We start from the raw sequence: 21,907 nt of genomic DNA, 5'->3' as shown, positions 1-21,907 counted from the left end.
CACCATGCCTAAGGCGCGGGCACTGCGTCTGGTCCTTCTCCACCGGCTCCGGGGCCCAGCCCCGTCCCGTCCCTGTCCCCGGGGCTCACCACGTGCTTGAGCTTGGGCAGCCGGCGCTGCCAGCAGTTGTAGAGCAGGCCGAGCACGATGATGACGAAGCAGATGACCCCGATGATCACCAGCACCACAAAGAGCGTCCCGTAGTCACTGCGCACCTGGGTGGCCCGGGCCTGGCAGCTACTTGTCGTGGAGTAGTTCTGAATGCCAATCTAGGGGGGGAGGGGCCGGGTCCGTGGCTCAGGACCTGGGGGGGCTGCTGGAGCTTGGGACTGGGCTGGGGGCAGGCACCTGGGCTCGGTGGGGACTGGGGGCTACAGGCTCCCACCTTGCAGCGGGCGCGGGGGATTCTGGTATGTTCTGGTCATTATGGGCCAGCTTCACTTCCCTGGGACAGTGCTGGGTGCTCTGGGTAGTTCCTGCTGCTGGAGTGTCACTGATGACACGGTGACAAGCACGCAGCTGGTGGTTTGTCCCGGGCCTGTCCTGTCTGCCAAGAGGCTGCTGTGCCCTGGGGCTGAGCCCCGAGGGCAGTGACGCCAGGTGGCTGTGTGGCAGGCCTGGGTGCACCACCGGGTCTTTAGTTCTTTGCTGGGAGCCATCAGCCAAGTAGGTATGACAAATTCCTTGCCAGCTTACTCCCATGCTGTCTAGTGGAAGGACTTCTGAAAGGTAACCTTGCTCAAGGACCAGGGCAGGATCCGTGTTTAGGGTGTTCCCCCTTTAGAATAGGGCAGTTTAGCATAATAGAAGAGTAGGGTGTTTCCCCTTTAGAATAGGGCAGTTTAGCATAATAGGAGAGTAGGGTGTTTCCCCTTTAGAATAGGGCGGTTTAGTATAATAGGAGATTAGGGTGTTCCTCTTTTGGAATAGGGCGTATCCTGCTGCTGAGTTCCTCTTGAGTGCTTAGGGTCAGACAGTATATTTTGGGAGACAGAAGCCCATGCGGAGTGGATTTGGGAGAGAGTGGATCAGGGCAGAGTGTGGATTTGGGAAGAGAACGTGGATTCCCCCAGAACGTGTTTGTAGACGGCCGGTGTGAGTTCGGGAATAAAGAATTGCTGTTTGAATCTACAAGCTGTGTGGAGACTCGTGATTTGTGCCCAGCCGAGAGACTGCGGCATCTGGTGGCTCGTACGCGGAACGCCTGAAGCTTGGGGGTAAGTGAAATTGCTCGCCCCTGAAGGAGAGCAAAAGAATGGGTGACCATTTCAAAAAACAATGTGTTCTTCTTCTGATTTATTTTGTTTTTCTTTCAAGCTGCCTATCCCTAGAAATTTCTCAGGCAAACTGGAAAAAATGGTTGACTAAAGGTTTGAAGTTTGTCGGCCCTGAGGAAGAGAAAATTGATACAACGATTTTTTATTCCGTTTTTGCTTCATTCAATTTCAGTTTTGTTTTGTGTTACCTTATTGGGTTGTGTTATCTTTATAGTAGATTAAAACAAACTGAAAAGATGTTAAGTAAATTGTTAGAGGTTCAGAACATGGAGAAAGACGTTTTAGATCAAGCAAAAGAGAAGGTCTCTCGAGCTAGTCAGACAGAGGAAGAAAATTTAAAGGAAAAGGGGTTGTTAGGAAAAAGGCCACAACAGGAGGCTGTTACTAACTCCGTTTTATCACAAGAGGGTTTAATTCAACCAACAGCCCCACCGATAGAGACAGCTGAGTGGCCCTCAAACCCCGTAGTTGATAAATGGGATCCTGAGACAGGACCTCAAAGATTAGCATGCCCTGTACTTGAACAGGTAGGAGGGCAGCGAATTCACTGTGCTTTAGATTTTAAAACAGTGAAGCAGTTAAAGGAGGCTGTAACAACCTATGGTCCCCAAGCTCCCTTCACGGTGAGCATGGTCGAGTCCATTACTAACTTGGACATGACGCCAGCAGATTGGGCTAGCATGTGTAAATCTGTGCTAAATGGAGGACAATATTTGTTATGGAAGGTTGCCAATGAGGAATTTTGTGCAGAGACAGCTAGGAGAAATGCAGCAGCCGGTTACCCTCAAAGAAATCTAGAAATGTTGCTAGGAAAAGGACCTTATGAGGGTCAGCGGCAACAAATTGAATATGATCCTGCTATATATGCACATTTGCTGCAGACGCAGTTAGGGCATGGAAGACTTTACAAGGACATGGAGATTTACAAGGTCAGCTATCTAAGGTAATACAGAGAGCTAATGAACCTTACGCTGACTTTGTAGATAGGCTAATTCAAACGGCTGCCAAAATTTTTGGGGATACGGAACAAGCAATGCCATTAATAAAACAACTGGCTTATGACCAAGCTAATCGTTGCTGCAGATTCAGGACTGGCTCCTATCTTATCTAATAGGATTTTGATCTTGAGATCTATTCCTTGAAGCAGTTTTGCCACTTGACAAAAATCTCAAGGGCTGGAAGGACCAATTCTGTTCCTAGAACTTCCTTAGGATTCATTCAACACTGGGAAAAAGTTAATTAAAAAAGCATTTCCTTTCTAATTGCACTAAGATCTGCAGAATTGATTGTAGCTCTACTACAAGGTCTGACCTAAAGAGAACTTGTAAATGGTGTAGAGTGATGGGTGTGGCTCATGGTGTAGAGTGATGGGTGTGGCTCAGTATCAGAGTGTATAGGAAAGGAAGCTTTGACATCATCCGGTCAGCTAGGCCCACAAACTGTGTTTAAAAGGTGTTCAGTCTCTCCTGTACCTAGCACTATAAACTGAGGACTCATGAACATCTGAGCAGTTCTGTGCTTGGAGCCACCATTTGACAAAAATGGCTCCATTTTTCCATTCCGTGGTTTTCTTAAAATAGTTTAGTGTTTTATAGTCTCTTAATAGTAAAGTAGTGTTGCTTTCTAAGCTATAACAGCTGACTTTATTCTTCTACTCTGAACAATCTTGCCTTGTTTGAGTGTATATAATATATATAAAGGGAGCCTTAATGGATTTGTTTTCATAATTTAATATTTTTTGTATTTGCTCTTGTATAATTGTTTTTAATGGAAAGTATTACAGAATTGAGGGTGGAAATCATAGAACCAAAGTTATTCTTAATAAAAATCACCACGTGCTTGGACCATGCAGCTGTGTTTGTCTGATCTGTTTAAGGTGAATGTCCAGAACGGGATGCGGCTATATTCAATTCAGAGATCAGAAGGTAGTTCCAGGGTCTCCCTTGGTGACCATGGTCTTTGACAGCCTTCCCTGCAAATGTCCTGTCATCTGCATTTATACAGGCTGGGAATTTGTATGTCAAATAAGTTCATGCTAAGTCCTGCAAGGAAAGATTGAGCATTTTAGGTAGCTTGACAGGACCAATGGAGAAGCATTTTGAGAAGGGCCAGTTTTTAGTGCTTGTGAGCTAGTATAATTGTGATTCTGAAAATTTTTTTTTCTTACACAGATTAATGTTTTCATCAAAGAAGTTATTTTGGAAAACTATTTCATGATTGCATTATCCTCTTGTTTAAAATAGTTTGGAGGCTCAGGTCCCTTTATTTGATAATTGTGCTTTTATGATTTTATTTTTCAACCATAAATTAATTATTCAAGTGTTCAGTTACCCAACTTCTAGTGTCTCTGGACTAATTTTTCATTCGTTTGTTTGGTTTCTTTGTTTTTTCAAAGCCTACTTAGCAGAGTAGATCTGCTATCTCTAAGGTATATCATGAGCCCTAAAACCCATGCAGAATATGGATTCCAGAAATGATTTGAACAGTAGCTTCAAGGTTTTACATGGTGACAGTTTTGAAACCGTTTTGCTGGACTAATGTATGTGTGTTTTACAATAGTAATATATTTGAAAGAAGACGGGCCAATAAAGTGTTAAGTGAGTTTTAACATACTACATGCTGTAGTATATCTAAAAGAAGCATTAAAACATTAGTCTTACATTTACTTTAAGAAATGAACTTATTTTATTTCTAGGGTCTTGAGAGTAAATAAAAGCTTTATGTGCTATCCTTTTAAATCATAATTTCTATTTTCTTTTTTCCACCTGAGCAAATTAGTCTGATTATCAACTGGAAGTGTTTTGAGGGTCTCCCTATTTTGCCCCTTGATTTTCTGGAATGATAGTAATTCCCAGTGAAAGTAGTAAAAAGGGCTGTTAGATTTTTATTGAAGATATGTTCATTGCTCCTGGGGTTTGTGCACCCAGGTTCCCAATGTATATATGCATTAATATTTATTTTTATCTGTACTTATTGAATCATGAGCAATATCCTTAATGCCAACCCAGTTCTTCTCCCTCTCCTTCTTTCCATATTTATAGCTCTTTTCTCCAGCAGTGAAAACCTGGTTGCCAGCCTCCTCCTCATAGCTAATGATTTTTCCTCAGTCCCCTGTGTGTGACTTTTCCTCAGACACCTTGCTCACTCTGGCCTTGCCTAGTGGTTTTTCAACTGAATTAAGGAAAAAGAATGGAAACAACAATTTTTCTTGAGCTTTTAAACATGTGTTATAAATTTAATTAACTGAGTTGCCTCAAACAACCTCAACTACAACTACAGGTTTAGTATGGCTGATTGGGACCTTTCAAACTCCTTAAACAGTATACAACCCATGCTTAAATACAATTAGCACATTTTAAACTTACGTAAATTTGTTTCTAAAGCCAAGTCTATGTCAATTATTTTTGCATATTAAAAAATGACTTTTATACTACTATGGCCATTTTACTTTCATGTCTTCCTAGGAACATAGTTAAACACAACTTCCTGGACTTGTACAAATCTTATCAAGCCTAAAGGGAAAGGGATGCCTGCTTAGACCACATGAAGGAGCAAGATCTGGGTTGTTGACTGATTCTTACTTAGACCTGGATCCTGGCTGGACAGTCCAAGTTCATTGAACCATAAGTTAAGGCCTTGGACCAAGTCTTTTATATAATTAGCTCTTATTTGCTTTGTCATGGGAATTTTACTACCTCCCCATTTATTTTACTTTAAATTTTCAAAACTTGGTGTTCTTCCCAGAAATGGTGTGTGTTTTCACTTAACATGACCAATATTACCTACTCATCGTCAGCCTTTATGATATATAGGCCTTTTTTGTTACCATTATTGAAAACTTATGTATGGCCTTATTGATGTTCCATATAATTAGTAGGATCACTTTGAGATTTTGTGTATGAAAATATGTGTGGAGAATTATTTTCTTCAAGATATTTGGCTGTTTATTACCTTGGACATGCTGTTGGATTTTCTTCATCATTGTATATGATCTACTGGATTCCTTTTCTACTTAGTTATTATGTGTCTCCACTCTTGGTAATCAGTCGTCTTCTTGTACTATATATTTCTGGTTTCTTTATCTTGACTGTAAACTTTCCATATTCATAAATAGAAACAAACACATTCTTCCACTTTTAAAGAAAAGATATATTTTTCATAGAATGAACAAAATACATATACCTGTGAATATTCCCTTAAATTCCCTTTAATCGTCCTCGTTTTGTATTATTACCACCTTTTCTCCTGTGAGTATTAGTACAAATCTGTGACTCTTTGTAGGCTGGCTCAACTTCTTACTTTAATTTCCCTCTCCTTTTGTAGATTTTCAGAATATTTCAATTTAGCCAGAGAAAGTGCTTGAAGCTTATTATGTCTTTGTTTTCTGTTTATTTATAAAACATTGCTTTTAACATTTCTAGCAACATCCTTGCTTTTTGTTATATAGGATGTTTTGAACCATCCTCATTTTTCTTTTCTCTGACATGTTACATAGGACCTGTGCCCATCAAAGAGTCCTGGTTCCTTTCAGTGGAGAACAGAAATACACCTCAAAGTCTGTCATGAGGGGTGCACAAAAGAATTTATAGTGGACAAGTATCCCTGCAATTTTAATAGTGACAGAATGAGAGAACATGAAATTACCCTGGCTTTTCCCATTTTAAACCTTTGTTTTTCTTTGTTATTTTTCTTTACATGAACCAGAAGATTTTTCTTTACATTAATGAAGATTAGCCAAGATGTTCTCTTTGAAAATAAGAATCAGGAAAGGGGACCTGCTTGCCCAGATACCCAAATGCACTTTCCAAGCAATAGTGACTTAACTGGCCCTAGACTGACCCAGGTTGGTCAATGGAGCAGAGTTTATAGTCCCCCCCCCAAAACATTGATTTGCCCATTGAAATTACTATGATTGAGGTAAAATTTTACTTCAAATTAGGAAAGAATAAATTTAATGAAAAGTTTGGGGGCAATTGGAACCATATATTCTTCTACTTAACACCATATTGAAGAATAATTCTCAAATTTATTAGTGTTCAACACAAAAATAACACTATAGACATATTCAAAGAAATATAAAAATACTTTTATAATCTTGGGAGTGGGAGAAACTTACTAAGCAAGACATCTAACCCCAAATTTATAATGAAGAAAACTATGAAAATTTAAATTTATAAAAATAGAAAATGGACCAGGTATAATGGTGCACAAGTGTGATCCCACCTATCAGCAAACTAAGGCAAGAGGATCACAAGTTCAAAGCCAGTCTCCACAACTTAGTGAGACTGCCTCAAAATAAAAAAGGGCTGAGGATGCAGCTCAGTGGTAAAGCACTCCTGGGTTCAATCCCCAGAACCTGAAAAAAATTACATAACAGACTAAGATATATTTCATATATGTTAGCAAGTGAATTACAAATGGATTACACACAGATTATCTATTAATGTCAATAAATGAACAGAATTTATGCACAGGAAGTTTACAAATGAATAAAATGGTCCAGTGGCATTTGAAGAGATGCTCAGTGTCACCAGCATTAGTGAATGCAAATTAAAATAACAGTGAGTAATTTTGTACAAATACTCACAAGGCAAAAAATAAACACACAGTTGTGTAGGGTTTTTGTTTAGTGTGCTACTAAAGATTGAACACAGGGGTGTTCTACCACTGAGCTACACAGACAAGGTCTGCCCAGGCTGGTCTCAAATTTGTGATCCTCCTGCCTTAGCCTCCCAAATAACTGGGATTACAGGTATACATCACCGCTCCCAGAAATACATAGTTTGATAATAGCTATTAGTGATGTTATGGAGATATGGGTATTATTTTTCATATATATTATAAATATATATTTATATCTTCAGCAAGAGTACAAATTAGTAAAGCCAATTTGAAAGTGCAAATGTCTTAGTATCCCTTAAGATGGACATAATAAAAAAGACAGTCAAAAACAGGTATTGATGAGAGTGTGAAGAAATTCAAGCATTGTTGCATTACTGGTGACAATGTAAAAGGGGCAGCTACTCTGGAAAAGTTTAGCCGTTTTTTTAAAAGTTAAATATAGATTTACCACAAAACCCAGCACTTCTAAGTATATACTCAAGAGAAATGAAAACACACAGATTTGTGCATACAAATGGTCATAATAGGAATATTCATAATAGCTAAGATGTGGAAACAACCCAAATGTCTATCAATTGATAAATGGAAAAGCAAACTATGGTATATCCATATAGTAGAATATTACTCAGTTACAAAAAGGAATGGAATGCTGATAGATTCTAAAATAAGGGTAAATCTCCAAATCTGCAAGTAAGAGGAGGCAAACAAAGGACCACATGATATATAGTTACATTTTCTTTGTAACATCTGGAATGTGAAGACAAACCATTTGATGGCCTAGTTGGCTGTAATGGATGATTGCAAGGTTTCTTTTTCAGGGTGATGGAAATGATTTAAAATTGTGATGGTTGTAAGACTCTTTAAACATATGAGTAATCTGCCTGGGCATAGTGCCACACACCTGTTATCCCAGTGGCTTAGGAGACTGAGGCAGGAGGATTGCAAGCTTAAAGACAGCCTCAGAAACTTGGCAAGGTCCTAAGCAACTTAGCAAGACCTATCTCAAAATAAATATAAATAAGTAAAAATAAAGTGCTGAGAATGTAGCTTAGTGGTTAAGTGGCACTGGCTTCAATCTGTGGTACAAAAGCAAAAACAATCATATGAACAATAGTATTAATATGAACAATATTAATATCTACTTAATGGGTAATTTTATTGTGAGTTATACCTCAGTAAAACATTTAAACGTATGGATATATTTGACACAATTACAGTTCTAGCAATTTGTCCTTCAGAATGATGTATGTTTATATACCTTGTTGTTCAAAGATATTTGTAGCAGCTCTCATAATTTCTGTTATGAGACAATCCCCATCCAGTAGTATTTTACTAAATTAAATATAATACCTATCCCCTTTAACAAACTATAATACATGTCTTTCAATATATTATTCTTTATATAGAAATTTGGATTTGAAGTTCTACTGTTCTATAAAAAAGGCTATAGAACAATACATGTAGTATAATCCCATTTACATGAAAAAGTCTGAAAGTATATTTGGCCACACATCTATTAAAAGTGTTTAGAAATCGGCCTGAAACCTTACCTATCCAGTTAGTAGTAGTTACTTTCTGGGAAAGGAAACTGTTTGGGCTCAGAAACAAAGGAGGCTTCCATGTTTAATCTGCTATTTTTATATTTTGAGGCTTTGTGCAATGAGAATGAGCCACTAGTGTTCAAAAAGACAGACACAAAGAAGAACCTAACTGTAAGTATGCTTAATACAAAAGTATCTCTTAAAATTTAAATGTATTCATTTTATAGTATTTGCTCACAAAGTGCATATGTAAGTTCACTATGGAGATAGAATTTTACTACAATAGAATGCTTCAGTGTTCAGAAACCCCAGACACCATAACTGATGAAGTCAAAGGGGGAAAGGGACCCAGTGAAAGAATAAAGAGAAGTTCAGTCTTCAGAATGGCAGTAAGGAAGGTTTTGACCCTTCGTCACCCCCAGTTGACGGTTACCTTGATTGTGAATTGACTGGATCAAGACACTTAGAAAGTTGGTAAAGACACTTCTGCATGCATCTGTGAGTGTTTCCAGACACGATTGCATGTGCATCGCTGGACTGAGGGAGACCCATGCTGAATGTGGACAGCACCGTCCATTTGGCTGGAGACTCAGAAGGAAGAAAAAGCAGAAGCGGGAAGCAGGCTCACGCAGGCCCAGTAGGCTCTCCGTTTCTTCATTGCTGTTATTGCCTGTGGATATCAGACTCTGGCTCCTTCAACCGTTAAATGTGGACTCTCACCAGCGACCCTTCAGCCTCAGACTGGGCTGCACCATTGGTCCCTCTTGTTCTGCAGCTCCAGCTATTTGGGACTAAACAGCTACTGGTTTCCTGGGATCTCCGGCTTGCAGACAGCCATTGTGGGACTATCCAGCCTCTGATCGCATGAGCCAAGACAATAAATTCCTTTTTATAATTACGTACAAGTTGTGTTGGTTCTGTTCCATAGATCCCTAAGACTCCCTTCAGAGTGGAGCAGAGAGTGAGTGAGCCAAGGTTTCTTGAGAGAGATCCAAGGGACATAGGTTTTGCTTGAAGACAGCTTTGTCCTTTACATTTTTCTACTGCTACTGGAATTTCAGGTAATGTGCTTACAGTCCTCTGGGTCTTCTGCTGCTGTTTTTATTGGCTGGAGTCAAGGTGATTGAGAATGTGAGGAAACTGGTACTTGGTGTACAGGGCTTTCGGGGAGCTCCTGATTGGCCAATCAAGGTCTTGCTGGAAGATGTGCTTCCTGGTAGGTGGTTAAATTTCTGTTTGCCTTTTTCCTTGATTCCAGGTGGAGTCTTCGTTATATTACTGAGTACATTTCTTCTGCCCTGTCTGGCTGCATACTTGAGACTTAAGCTTGGAAAAGGAGCTAGCCAAGAATTTGGAAACTGCTGACTCTAGGCCCTTTCTGAAGCCTAGAAGAAGCTATCCCTCAATAGAATTAGCAGCAATGAATCTTAAGTAGCCACCTCCCCTATTCTGACTCCTATGTGGAAGCTTGACATATGTTCCCACTCATGTCTCTTAGGTCACTTGTTCATAGTTATTTTTTGTTCAAGAGGTTTCAGGGAGTCATTGCACCTGTACCGGATAGGTGTCAACAAAAAAGAAAGCAGCAGGATTAAAACCATCTACAGCCAGGCGCAGTGGTGCATGCCTGTGATCCCAGTGGCTGGGGGTGGGTACTAAGGCAGGAGGATGGCAAGTTCAAAGACAGCCTCAGCAAATTAGCAAGACTCTAAACAACCCAGCGAGACCCTGTTTATAAAAAAATATGTAAAAGGAATGGGGGTGTGGTCAGCAATTAAGTACCCCTGGGTTCAATCCCCAGTACCAAAACAAAACAAAACAAAACCTACAACCTTGCAGGAGGGGACTGTCTTACTTAATGAACCATGAAGCAGAATTGGGGTTCAGAGCTAGTTCCTGGAGAGCCAACAGACAACCCAGGATGTGAACCAGAAAAACATTCACTGTGTAACCTCAAATGAGCCAAGAGGATTCTCTGGCAATGGCAAGTTGCCTTGAATTTGCTCAGGTGGTACTCTGCTATCTGGAAGGAGGGTCTGTATATTTTCTCAATTTTTTTCTCAAAGATAAGCAGCCCAGTCAATTAATTACAAGTACTTGCTACATATGTTAACAAGATATCTTGCGAGGAGCTGGTTCTAGTCCTTGTGGTATTCATAATCTTGTTCAGAGGTAAGGTGTTGCATGTGGTGTAATAAAAATAATAAGCGTTAAATAAAATGCCATATGAACACTTAGAAGATAGTACCTATAGGAGCAAATTAAGAAAAGAAAACGCACACAGTAAATCAAATGGTTTTATTGCTGAATAGATGCTCTCATAAATGCTCTATGAGAGAAGTGTAGAAATTAATGGTTCAAATATTTTAGGTTAAATGTGAATTTTATTTCACCTTGATCTATCTAACTCTTCTCTCTCTCTCTCTCTCTCTCTCTCTCTCTCTCTCTCTCTCTCTCTCTGATTTCCCTGGTTTTCAAAAGTTAAGACTAGACACTTTCAAAACCCAGGATCTTATGAGTACCAAGAAGAGGAGACTGGGTAGTGGAGAGAGGGGAGATGGCAGAGAAGCCTTACAAGGCAGCTTGAAGTGTTGCTAGGTAACATCTGTCATTTATTTTCAAAGAACCTTCCTGAAGTGCTTGAGGCTTTGGGCAAGTTTAGATTTGTTTCCTAGCAGTGAAATCTGCAGAACTGTGTGGTTTGCTCTGGTGCAGTCAGTGATAACCAAATGGCAGGCTGTCTTTAGACACCTGTCAAAGGGTACATGTCACAAGAAAGAATGAGGCTCAGGGGAAGCAGGTATCTCATGTCCAAGCTGTTTGTCCTCTTTTGTCACAATGCTTTGTGTTGAGACTCCAGTGCTGAGCAAAATCATATGCAGTTTCTGTCTTTTGGGAGCTTCAAGTCAAGAGAGGAGACAAACATCGTTCAAAGAATCACACTGATGGTTAGGCACAGTGGTGCATGCCTGTAATCCCAGCAGTTCAGGAAGCTGAGGCAGGAGGATGACAAGTACAAAACCTGCTTCAGCACCTTAGTGAGGTCCTGAGCAACTCAGCAAGACCCTCTCTCAAAAATAAAAAATAAAAAGGGCTGGGGACGTGGCTCAGTGATTGAGACCTGTGGGTTCAATTCTCGGTACCAAAAAAAAAAAGAAAAGAAAGAATTATAAAATGAGAAAATGAGAGTGGTACAAAATGTGAAGGGCAAGATGGTATGAGGACAGGGGCCTGTGTCTCCCACTCAGATGATTGATAATGATGATCAGAGAAACAACCACCCCCCTTGCACAAGCTCCATGTGCCAGGCCCTGGGCTCAGTGTTCACTCAGGATCTAATTCACCTCTCCGCCCTCCTCAGGGACTACTTACATTTCTGGGGGAGAAGATCTTGGCTTGAATAATTTACGTTGGTGGGCTACAATTCCCTCTTCTACAGGAGAATCATGCCCTCATCCACCCAGAGGGTCTTCATCCACCCATACAGTCTTTCTATAAGTTGGAAAGATGGGAATCACTGTTGACCCAGCCTCCCCCATATCAGCTAATCACCCTGCTCTGTGCGCTTTACCTCCTAAATATCTACTGAATTTCTGTGCCCCCTGCCTGATCCAATTACCATCTCAAGAGTGAGACTCTTCATGGCCTCCTGCTCCCTTTTGTCTCCATCAGATCTGTATTCTTCAGAGAAGCCAAAGTGATCTTTGGCAAAGGATTTGACCATGTCTCTTCCTTCTTTGAAGACTTCACATTGATTTAAGGGTAAAAACCAAACTCCTAGGCCCTGCACTCTTGGGCCCCTGCCTCTGTCTCCCAACTCCTCTCATACCTCTGCTCCTTGCTTTCCTTGTTCTAGACCCACTGGCCTCCTTTGTGCCTCAGGGCCTTTGCACCTACCCATTGCCTTTCCTGAAAAGCTCTTATTCTCCCTTCTATGCTTAACTCATATTGGGCCCTTAGGGCCTAACTTCTCCTTTCATAATTGTGAAAAACAGATCAAATTACTCTCATGACAGTTTCATTTCTTTCCAACATTAGGTAAATTGATCCATTTCATAATTAATCTATCACATACATGCTGTATGTCTGTCTTGTTTGCTGCATGATTCTCAATTCAGGATTTGGCACATAGTAGGCACTCAAAAAGTCTTTGTTGAATTAAGAGAAATTTTCAGAGCTCACATTGTGAACATCTGGCAGAACTAATGTGAACCCATTTTGACTATTATCAAAGCTTATGCTTAATCTCTGCACCCTACTATTGTGACCCATGCCACCACCATGTTAATGTCTTAACATGTCAGAGCTGAAGCATGCTTCAGAGTGAATGTGTACAGATGGAGCTTCCTCCTTCTCTTTCACAGAACATTGTGCAGCAGCCATGTCTCCATGTAACTTGGTTACTTGCTCCCTGTCCTCACGTGTGCTACTTCTGAACTGAGTTGAAAAAAGCTCTAGTGTTAAAAATCAAAAGATATTCAAGAAAATTATTTTTAGAAAAAAAGATTAAAAAGAATGGAATATAGAGGCTGGCTGAGTTTTCATTTATTTGACATGGAAAGAACAGAAAGCAATTTGTGAAACAGTTTCAGCAAATCATTCAGCCAGAACATGACATCCATCATCAAGTATGAGATAGGACTGGAAGGAAAATACAAAAGATGATTTACTGTGGTGTCAAGTTAGGTGAGGAAAGCACACAATGCTAAGTTCATGAGGTTAGGGAGGTTTGTCTTTGCTCACAGCCATGTCCCCAGTCCTGGAACATTGCTAGTCATTTAACAGATGCGCAGAAAAGACATGACAAATAAATGGATGAAAATGTGATTTCAAAAGTCTATAAACTAGTGAGGATGTGCCAGGTTGTGCTACAGTAACAAATAAGTCCAGAATAAAAGTGGATTAACACAACTTATGTTCATGTCCTGCTCTGCAAGTCCACCAAGGGCTGAGGAAACTTCCTAGACAGCTGCCCTCTGCATGCACTCTGACACCACCACAATGTAACAGGTGTAGAGAGGGCTGGGGAGTCAACCACTGGAAGTGATCCCCATCACTGGGTAAAGTAAGTCATAGGGCCATGCCTACTTCCAAGGGCCAGGGAAGTAAAACATTCTCACTCTCTCAGCAAGGAATAAACCTGACATTAGTGAACACAGTAATACTCACCACAACAGATATACAGATATTGGAGTGCATTGGGCTATTTGCTTCTCCAAAACCGCATCTTTTCGCCATTATTTTAACGACCTCACTTGTGACTTTGAGATTTTTCTTAAACATGTGGACTTCTATATTTTTCTGTGCAGAAGATTGTTTTTAACTCAAAGTCCAGCAATTCATTTCTTACATATCAAAATTTTTCTCTAAGACAATTTTAGTGATGTAAATTTTAGAAGGATATTTACAGAGATTTCTCTGAATGAGCATTCACTGTACAACTGTCTCTCCATATCTGCAGTTCTGTGTCCTTGGACTCAGCCCACCATAGATGGCAAATATTTGAGGAAAAAATTGTATCTGTACTGAACATGTACAGACTTTTCCCTCATTCCCTTAATAACACAGCAGAACAACTCAGCATTTGTATTATATTAGGCATTATGGTTAATCCAGACATGCTTTAAAGCATACAGGAGGCTGTGTGTAGGTTAAGTGCAAATGCTGCACCATTTTACCTAAGGAATTTGGGCTTCTACAGATTTTTCTGGGAACCAATCCTCTATGGATACCAAGGGACAACTCTATACCCTCCCTTTCTACCCCGGTATCTCTTTTGTTGCCTTCCCCTCCCCCAGGCCCCCTTTTATTCTTTTTTTTCAACTGAAGCCTGAGAAACTAGTGGCTGGCTGGGCTGGATGGGCAGCACTCCAGGTAATCTGGGGTTTGGGATTGACACTTGGTCTTCCAGTGGCAGCATCATCATCTTCTCTTAGAGGATCATCTAGGGCAGTTTTTTGCCAAGTGGCTTCAATAAAAGTATAGGATGTGATCAACAAATGTATTTCCCACCAAAAAAGCAGGAAGAGGAACTTATTAAAGGTAGTTTATTGTTGATCATCTACAGTCCACCCTGCTTTCCTTTAGATTGTGTGGCTTACAAAAATCAATTTTTACAAAAGCTATATATTTTTCAAAGCACACTGCAGGATCTTTAATATTGGGAAATCAGAGTCAAGAGGAAAGACAATTCTGTATTGAACCTGATGTTTTACCTTCACATACTCTCCAAAAATTGTTTTTACTGTGAACAAATTTTTAAAATGTAGTTTTCTCCATCTTGGTTAGACTGCAGCTGGCTGAGTTCACTGGATCATGATTTGCCATGATCAATGAATTGACTTAAAGTATTGAGGAGGTGAATTTGTAGTATTGAGTTCTAGCTGGAAAAAAAATCTTTTTTTTCCTTTGTTGTGCTATATTGTTCCCTCAAAGAAAGTGAATCTCAGTCCTGGGAATTGACTTCTTTTGAAAAGGATGGGGTGGGGTGAGGGCGGGGGCTTCTTTCTGCAGTGCAAAATATCTATAGTCTTTAATTGTCTCAGCAAAGCCAAAGCAATTCAGGGGGACACATCAGGTATTAAGGGCACACATAATCCTTAAAAGTAAATTGTGGAGGCCCTGGCAATACCCATTTTTGCATTGTGAAATTACCCCAAAGCTTGCCACCTACTTACTGTGTTTTGGGAGACACCAGCCTGAGATCTCAGAACTCTCCCCAAGTTCTCTGTGGGTGCCATGGGCTGGGCTGTGCTCACTGCCCCTCACTCTTCTTCCCTTAGGACCATGAGGCCCCTGAGTACCCTCAAAGAAGCCAAAACCCAGGCAGCAAGGGTGGACCCAAAGGCAAGTCAGGCCAACAAACCCAGCCAACTAGAAGCGACTGGACAGAAAGCTCATGGGCAGGACTGAATAGCACAAAACCAAGTGCACATGGTTTCCCTTTCTAGTCCACAATTTCCTTCTTAGGCACAGAGTTTAATTCACAGTAAAGCCCAGGAGTCTCTCAATTCAGGCTCTTTATTCTCTCTCAGCTGTAAGTCCCAGGGTGAGTCCCCTCTCCCCTCATTCTCAGCACGATTCATGAATTTTCCTCCCTCTCTTCCTCACTCTTCCTGTCTCTCCTTCTTACATAGTGGGGACAAAAGACATGTATGTGTCCTAAGGGCTGATCTGACATTGGCACTCACCAGGCAAGCTCTGTTTTTGGCATACAGCAGAGAGAGACTGAGCAGACACAGAGACCCCGGCGAAGCCCACAAGGAGCAGTGAAGAGCCGTGGGTACAGGGATCAATAGGTGACCCACCCCTTCCCCTCCCTAGGGTGGGCTCCCATTTTATTTTACATGAACCAACATTTATTGAGCATCCGCTGTGTGCTGGGCAGCATGAGGACGAAAACTGTGGGACAGAAGCCCCATCCTCGGAGGCCCACAGGTGAACAAGGTCCTTGGTGGCTAAGAGCTTCCTTGTATTTTGACCTTGACAAAAATGGGTATGAAAAAGTGTTGTGGGGTCCACGCAAGTGTGGCTGATATTTTTATAAGAGAATATGAAGGGAATTCATATTCTCCAATTGTGAGAAATTACCATAATGCTGTCGGTCACAGCTCCATATGGACAAATCTGGACACTGCTCTTGGGATTACATGCACACACACACACACACGCACACACAGAAACACACAGTGAATTATTTTGTTCAAGAGCAAAACACAGTAAGGCAAAGGCAACACTCAACTCCAGGTTGTCTGTGGCTTCCTTTCTCTGGTCACTGCCTTGGGAGGTATTTGTTGCTGCTCTCCTTCAACAATGAATGACTGTGTGTGTGTGTGTGTGTGTGTGTGTGTGTGTGTGTGTGTGAGAGAGAGAGAGAGAGAGAGAGAGAGAGAGAGAGAAGGGGCTACTTTCTATAACAAAGGTCAATGGACTTCACATTGGATTTTAGTGGAAAATTGAGTGGACGGTGGAGTGAGTTCAGGAGCTCAGGCTCTAGAATCAGAGAACTTGGATTCAATCTTATACCACCAGGGTCTGCCTTTATGATCATGGAAAAGTGAATTCTTTGACCTCAGTTTCTTCATCTGCAAAATGGCTATAATGGTACATCTGCCCCACTGTGTGGTAAGAGTTAAAGGAGTTAATCCACGTAAAACACTTAATGAACAGTCGTGGTTATTGTTGTTTTTTATACTCGTCTGTATGTTGTTTCTGTCGTGCTCAAGCCAGTCAAGGCTCCAGTCACTGGAACTTTGTGTGGGCAGAACGGCCACAGAGCTATGCTGCTCAGGGGAGCCACACACAGAGTGAGGGAGATTCTGGGCATGGACACTGCCACTTGGTGTGATCTGAAGCCATAACGTCTGCCTATCCCCAAGTTCCTCTTCTGAAAGCCTCTAACATTCATTTTTTAAATCCCAACCACCATTTCTCTATGTTAAAGTTCCATGATGCCATTGCCTGGGGAGAGAAGACACATGTCCCTGTCACCACGTGACAGAGACACCTTGATGCATTCCTGAGCCGTGGGTGCAGCCGGAAAAAGCCCTTTTGGTGTGAGAAGGGAGGAGACCAGGCTGGGAAGTCAATATGGAGACACGAGGAGCCTGGCACAGGAGCGTGGACACTGGCGGGTAGTTTGGAAGTGAAGCATGTGGGTGCTGGAGGTTGGTGTTTGGAGCAGGACACCTGGTACATACTGGGTCCCCAATAAGCATTAGCTATTCAGTGAGGTCCTGGAAAGAGGGAGCCTGGGAGCATGTGTGGCCTGCCACCAGTGTGCCTAGGACAGGGAGTCAGAGGGCCAGGAAGGAGGGCCTAGTGGATGTGCTAGTAGATGTACCCATCACAGAGGCCCAGAGGAAGCCAGTGTCTCTGCCACACCTTAATTGGGAAGAACCAAGCCCTGGCTCAGAGGCTTCTAGAAATCCAGGCTTCCCCAGAGGGACTTCTTCAGTGACACAGAGAGGCAGCCAAAGCCAGCCTCTGAGAGGACAAGGGAGCACATTTCCCTTTCCTGTTTCCCAGCCTGCTGTGACAGGAGGAAAGTTGGTGACACAAGGACCCTGCAATTTGGGATTTGATCCTTCTCTCGGATGTTTAAATCCTACATGATTTAAGTATTAAATAATTTTGATGCTTAAGTAATGCAATCCAGCCCTGTTGTGGCCTAGACAGAATCTCAGTGAAGGGCTGTGACAGCTGCTCCCAGCAGAGTCCCTAAAAATGATGCTCAGTGCTGCCATCTAGTGTGCATCATGGACCTTTAAACTTTTAAATTAGAATTGTATCCATTTATTAATTTATTGTTGTTTATGCTGTTTTTATTATTGGCTCTATTAGTCTTAGACTTTCCCTCCATGACCTCAGTCTTCTGTTGTTAATTTGAGTCGTTAATAGTAAATACTATGTTTAAACCTGTCAGTTTGGCATGACAGGTTTCTGCACCCAGAGTAGAAAGTCCCCTTTTCCAGTCCCAGTGCTGCTTCTCATTGTGGGGCAGTGGGGAAGTCACTGAGTCTCCTGGTGTCCAGTTTCCCTCATCTGTAAAATAGCCTACTATCTTCTTCCTGTCCACATCCGGGTACTGTTGTGAGAATTCCAGGGCCTCCATCCATCCATCCATCCATGCATGCATCCATCCATCCAGCAAATGAGCAGGCCCTGAGTTCCAGCAAGTGAGGAGGTCAAGGCTTCTGGCATCAGAGGCATTCTGTAGAGGAAATCAATCTCTCTCTCTCTCTCTCTCTCTCTCTCTCTCTCTCTCTCTCTCTCTCTTTCACACACACACACACACACACACACACACACACACACACACACACACAGCGCAGGGCAAAGCATTGACTAATGAATGGAAGGCTCCTTTCCTGTCTTTCTCCTTTCATCAGATGACAGTTCTTTCCTGAATCACAGATCTGAGCATATCACCATCTTGCTCAGAAACCTCCCACATCCCTATAATAAAACCCAACTATCCTATCATGGAAGCTGTGGTCCCAGACTGGCCAGCTTCCTCCAGCTGCTGAGGGTCTTCTGCAGAAGCAGCTGGTAAGCTTTGCCATGCACCCAGTATTATACTAAGTGCTTACCTGTTAATTTTCACAACCACCTTACGAACTGTTCCTGTTATTACTCTATGGGGAAACCAAGGCAGAGAGAAGTAAAGGAACATATCACCAAAGGCCACATGGCTAGTAAATGGTGGCCCTAGACCTCAGACTGAGGCCCACTGTCCATGGCACCCACCCCTCCCCAGAGCCCAGCGCCATGCTGCTCCACCCCTGGGCTCCACAGCTGTCCTGATGGGATCTCGCCAATTGCCCATGGCCAGCTCAAACATCCTCCACACTGCTGTCACCTGTCACCACGTGACAGAGACAATATGCTGCTCTCCTGTTCCCCACCCTAGAAGACCCCCTCACGTGTGCCATCCCTGTCTCATACGTGTGCTCCCGTTGACACACAGCGAGGGTCTCGCAAACCTCCGCAGCAGTCGCACTAGATAAGGGTCTGCTGAATGGAGTGAATCAACAGCGTTGGAGGAAATGCTCCGAAACCTCGAGGCATCAGAGAATCAGAAGCCAGCAGAAGCTTTGAAAGGTTCTTTTAAAATGAAGACAGATTTAGAACATGAAGCACTCATTGTGACCAAGCAATTTCTTCTTGTTGATTTTAGGCCACTTTCCACATGAACTCACTACGTGAGGAAATATACATTTCTGCCTTTTAACCGGGGGTTATTACACGGGGAAAAGTTCCCATTATCTTCCTGAGAAAGAGATTTAAAACTGTCTTTGCACAATCTTTGCACAAAGGCAAGTTTGTCACATTGTAAAGAGTTTTGGAAAGCATCAATCAAGTGACTGCAGCCTGGGACAATCTTTCCAGGTAATGGAACCTGGCTTAGGAGTCAGGACCTTGGTTTGGGCTGGGACTCTGGCCCTTGCCAGCTGTGTGACCTTCTCAGCATACAAAAGGATTTCTGAAGTCCCTTCTAATCCCAGAGTCCTTAAATTCAGATCTTGGCTCTGCAGCCTCATTTTTTAGAGGTATTTAATCGATATAATAAATCCATGCCTATAAATTGGAACTAGTCTGAATTTTCAGAAAATTATGGCCATCACAGAGAAATATTAACATCAGTTGCTCAGGCAATTTAAAATCTAATAAATGCAGAGAAGAACAAAGGAGGCTAGTGTTGCCCAGTTAAACAAGATGGTTCCCTAGCATAGTGGTGGCCAGTGCTCTTTTTAGAAGATGAGTTCTGTAAGTGAGGTCTGAAACCGTCTTCTTCTTGGGATGGTAAACTGAGACTTATGCAGTCTACAACCTTAGAAACTGCATTTCTTGTTCTCTAAGGAAGGCTGCTTCCGTTTCTCTGGTGCTCACTTGCTCTTATTTCTGGGCAGATCTATCTCACCAGCCCTGTGACCTTCCAGAACAAGAGGTCCAGACTCCACAATTAATAAAAAATTGCTTCATATGAAATCATTTGTAGTCAGGAAGGAAGTATAACATAAAAACCAACATTTTCTTAAATAACATTACATACTTCAAATAAATGGAACAGTGGTCAAAATAACTTAAATGTTCAGAAATAGTTTCAATGGTAAGTTCTACCATTGGTCAAGAGAAAACAATTCCAGTTTCACACAAATGATTCTTAAGAATAGCAAGAAAGGGAATGTTCTCCAAACTCAAGTTACAAAGCTTTCAACATCGTGATTCCAGAACCTACTAAAGATAGTAAGAGACAAGAAAATTTTGGCCAATAGTTCTATAGTTATGGATATAAAAAATCTGTACAATATATGGGCAGGCCAAATCCAGCAGCATAGCCAAGGGACAGTACATCAGAATCAAGTTTATTTCTTCCATTAATGCAAAGCTGACTTAAGCACTAATTAATGTAAATTTTAAACATTAACTAATGTAATTTTCTTAATTATAAGATTAAGGGGAAATATGTGATTACTTTAATGAATACAGAAAATGGTAAAATTGAATATCATTTATAATTTTAAAAATTCTTCTAAAGCTAGAATTCCTTAACATGGTAAAGTAAAACAAAACAAAAATCCTGCCATGGACATTCTCAATGGTGAAAAAGTGAAAATGTTTCTTTTGCAATGAATAATAATGTAAGGGCTATCTCAATTTTTATTCATCATTGAACTAAAGGTTCTAATACAGTAAAGCAAGAAAAATAAAAGAATTTTAAAATTATATATTATTACTTTAAATCATATATTGTTAACAAATATTATTGGTTAATTTACTTTTATTTTTATTGTGATATAATATTTGTTCATCTTTATGGGGCACATTGATACATGTGTATAATGTGGGATAAACAAGTTAGGGTAATAAGCACTTTCATCTCTTCAAACATTATCATTTTTACATGTTGGGAATTTTAAATGTAGAAACAAGATTGCTATTATTTGCAGATGCCATGATTGAATATATGAGAAATCCAAAAGAATCTGTAGAAAACTTATTAGATTGAATGAAAAATTTATCAAGATTATGTATGTAATATCAACATATAAAAACTTTTTGTGGCTGGGGATGTGGCTCAAGCGGTAGCGCGCTCGCCTAGCATGCACAGGGAGCTGGGTTCGATCCTCAGCACCACATAAAAATAAAATAAAGATGTTGTGTCCACCGAAAACTGAAAAATAAATATTAAAAAATTCTCTCTCTCTCTCTAAAACAAAACCTTTTGTCTTTTTTATATACTTTATGAAGATTTAGAAAATGAAATTGAGATGGCTTTTTGTTGTGAACCTAAAACTGCTGTAAAAATAAAGTTCATAAACTTTTTAAAACATGCCATTTAGAATAGCATAAACTAAATGTTGAATAATGTTAATAATGTTGAATAAATGGAAACAGAGTTGAGCAATGTTTTCCAGAAGTGGTGAGGAGGAGTAAATGGGAGAAGTAGGTCAAGGTATACAGATTATAGGTAGGTAGCATCAAGAATAGACACCTCATGTACAGAGTGAAGACTGGAATTAATAATAGTGTGTTATGTACCAAATATTTGCTAAGAGAGTAGAATTTAGATGTTCTTATTATAACCACAGGAAAGGGGATAGGCATGTAAATTTGTTTGTAGTAATCATTTCTCTATGCATGATATATATCAAAACCTCATTCTGTACACCTTGAATACATACAGTTCAAATAAATAAAACATATGGAATGAGTAACAATGTTAAATGAAGTAGCCTCATAAAGACATTATAAAGGTTGTATAAATGCTAAGATTCTGCATTCTGTAATTGCTTCTCCCTGCATTTCAAAGCATTTGATTAAGTTCATGTGCAAAATTTTCCAGGCAATAAAGCATAATGAAAAGTTAAAAAGGAGCATAACACAAACATTCTAAAAGTTCTATTATTCTCTATCCTTATTGAAAATAGGGGAAAAAATCCTAAATAAATGGAGAAATATATT

The 21,907-nt window shown here is 40.8% G+C and overlaps 1 pseudogene; it reads right to left on the bottom strand.

Annotated features, from left to right (window-relative positions):
• The window catches only part of LOC143410313 (podocalyxin-like protein 2), a 67,290-nt pseudogene that overhangs the window by 634 nt on the left and 44,749 nt on the right, over positions 1-21,907 (bottom strand).

The sequence above is a fragment of the Callospermophilus lateralis genome, chromosome 11 (assembly GCF_048772815.1).
Source record: "Callospermophilus lateralis isolate mCalLat2 chromosome 11, mCalLat2.hap1, whole genome shotgun sequence".
NCBI classification, from domain to species: domain Eukaryota; kingdom Metazoa; phylum Chordata; class Mammalia; order Rodentia; family Sciuridae; genus Callospermophilus; species Callospermophilus lateralis.
The sequence above is the reverse complement of the archived record's forward strand: the minus strand, read 5'-3'. Positions and strand labels throughout refer to the sequence as shown.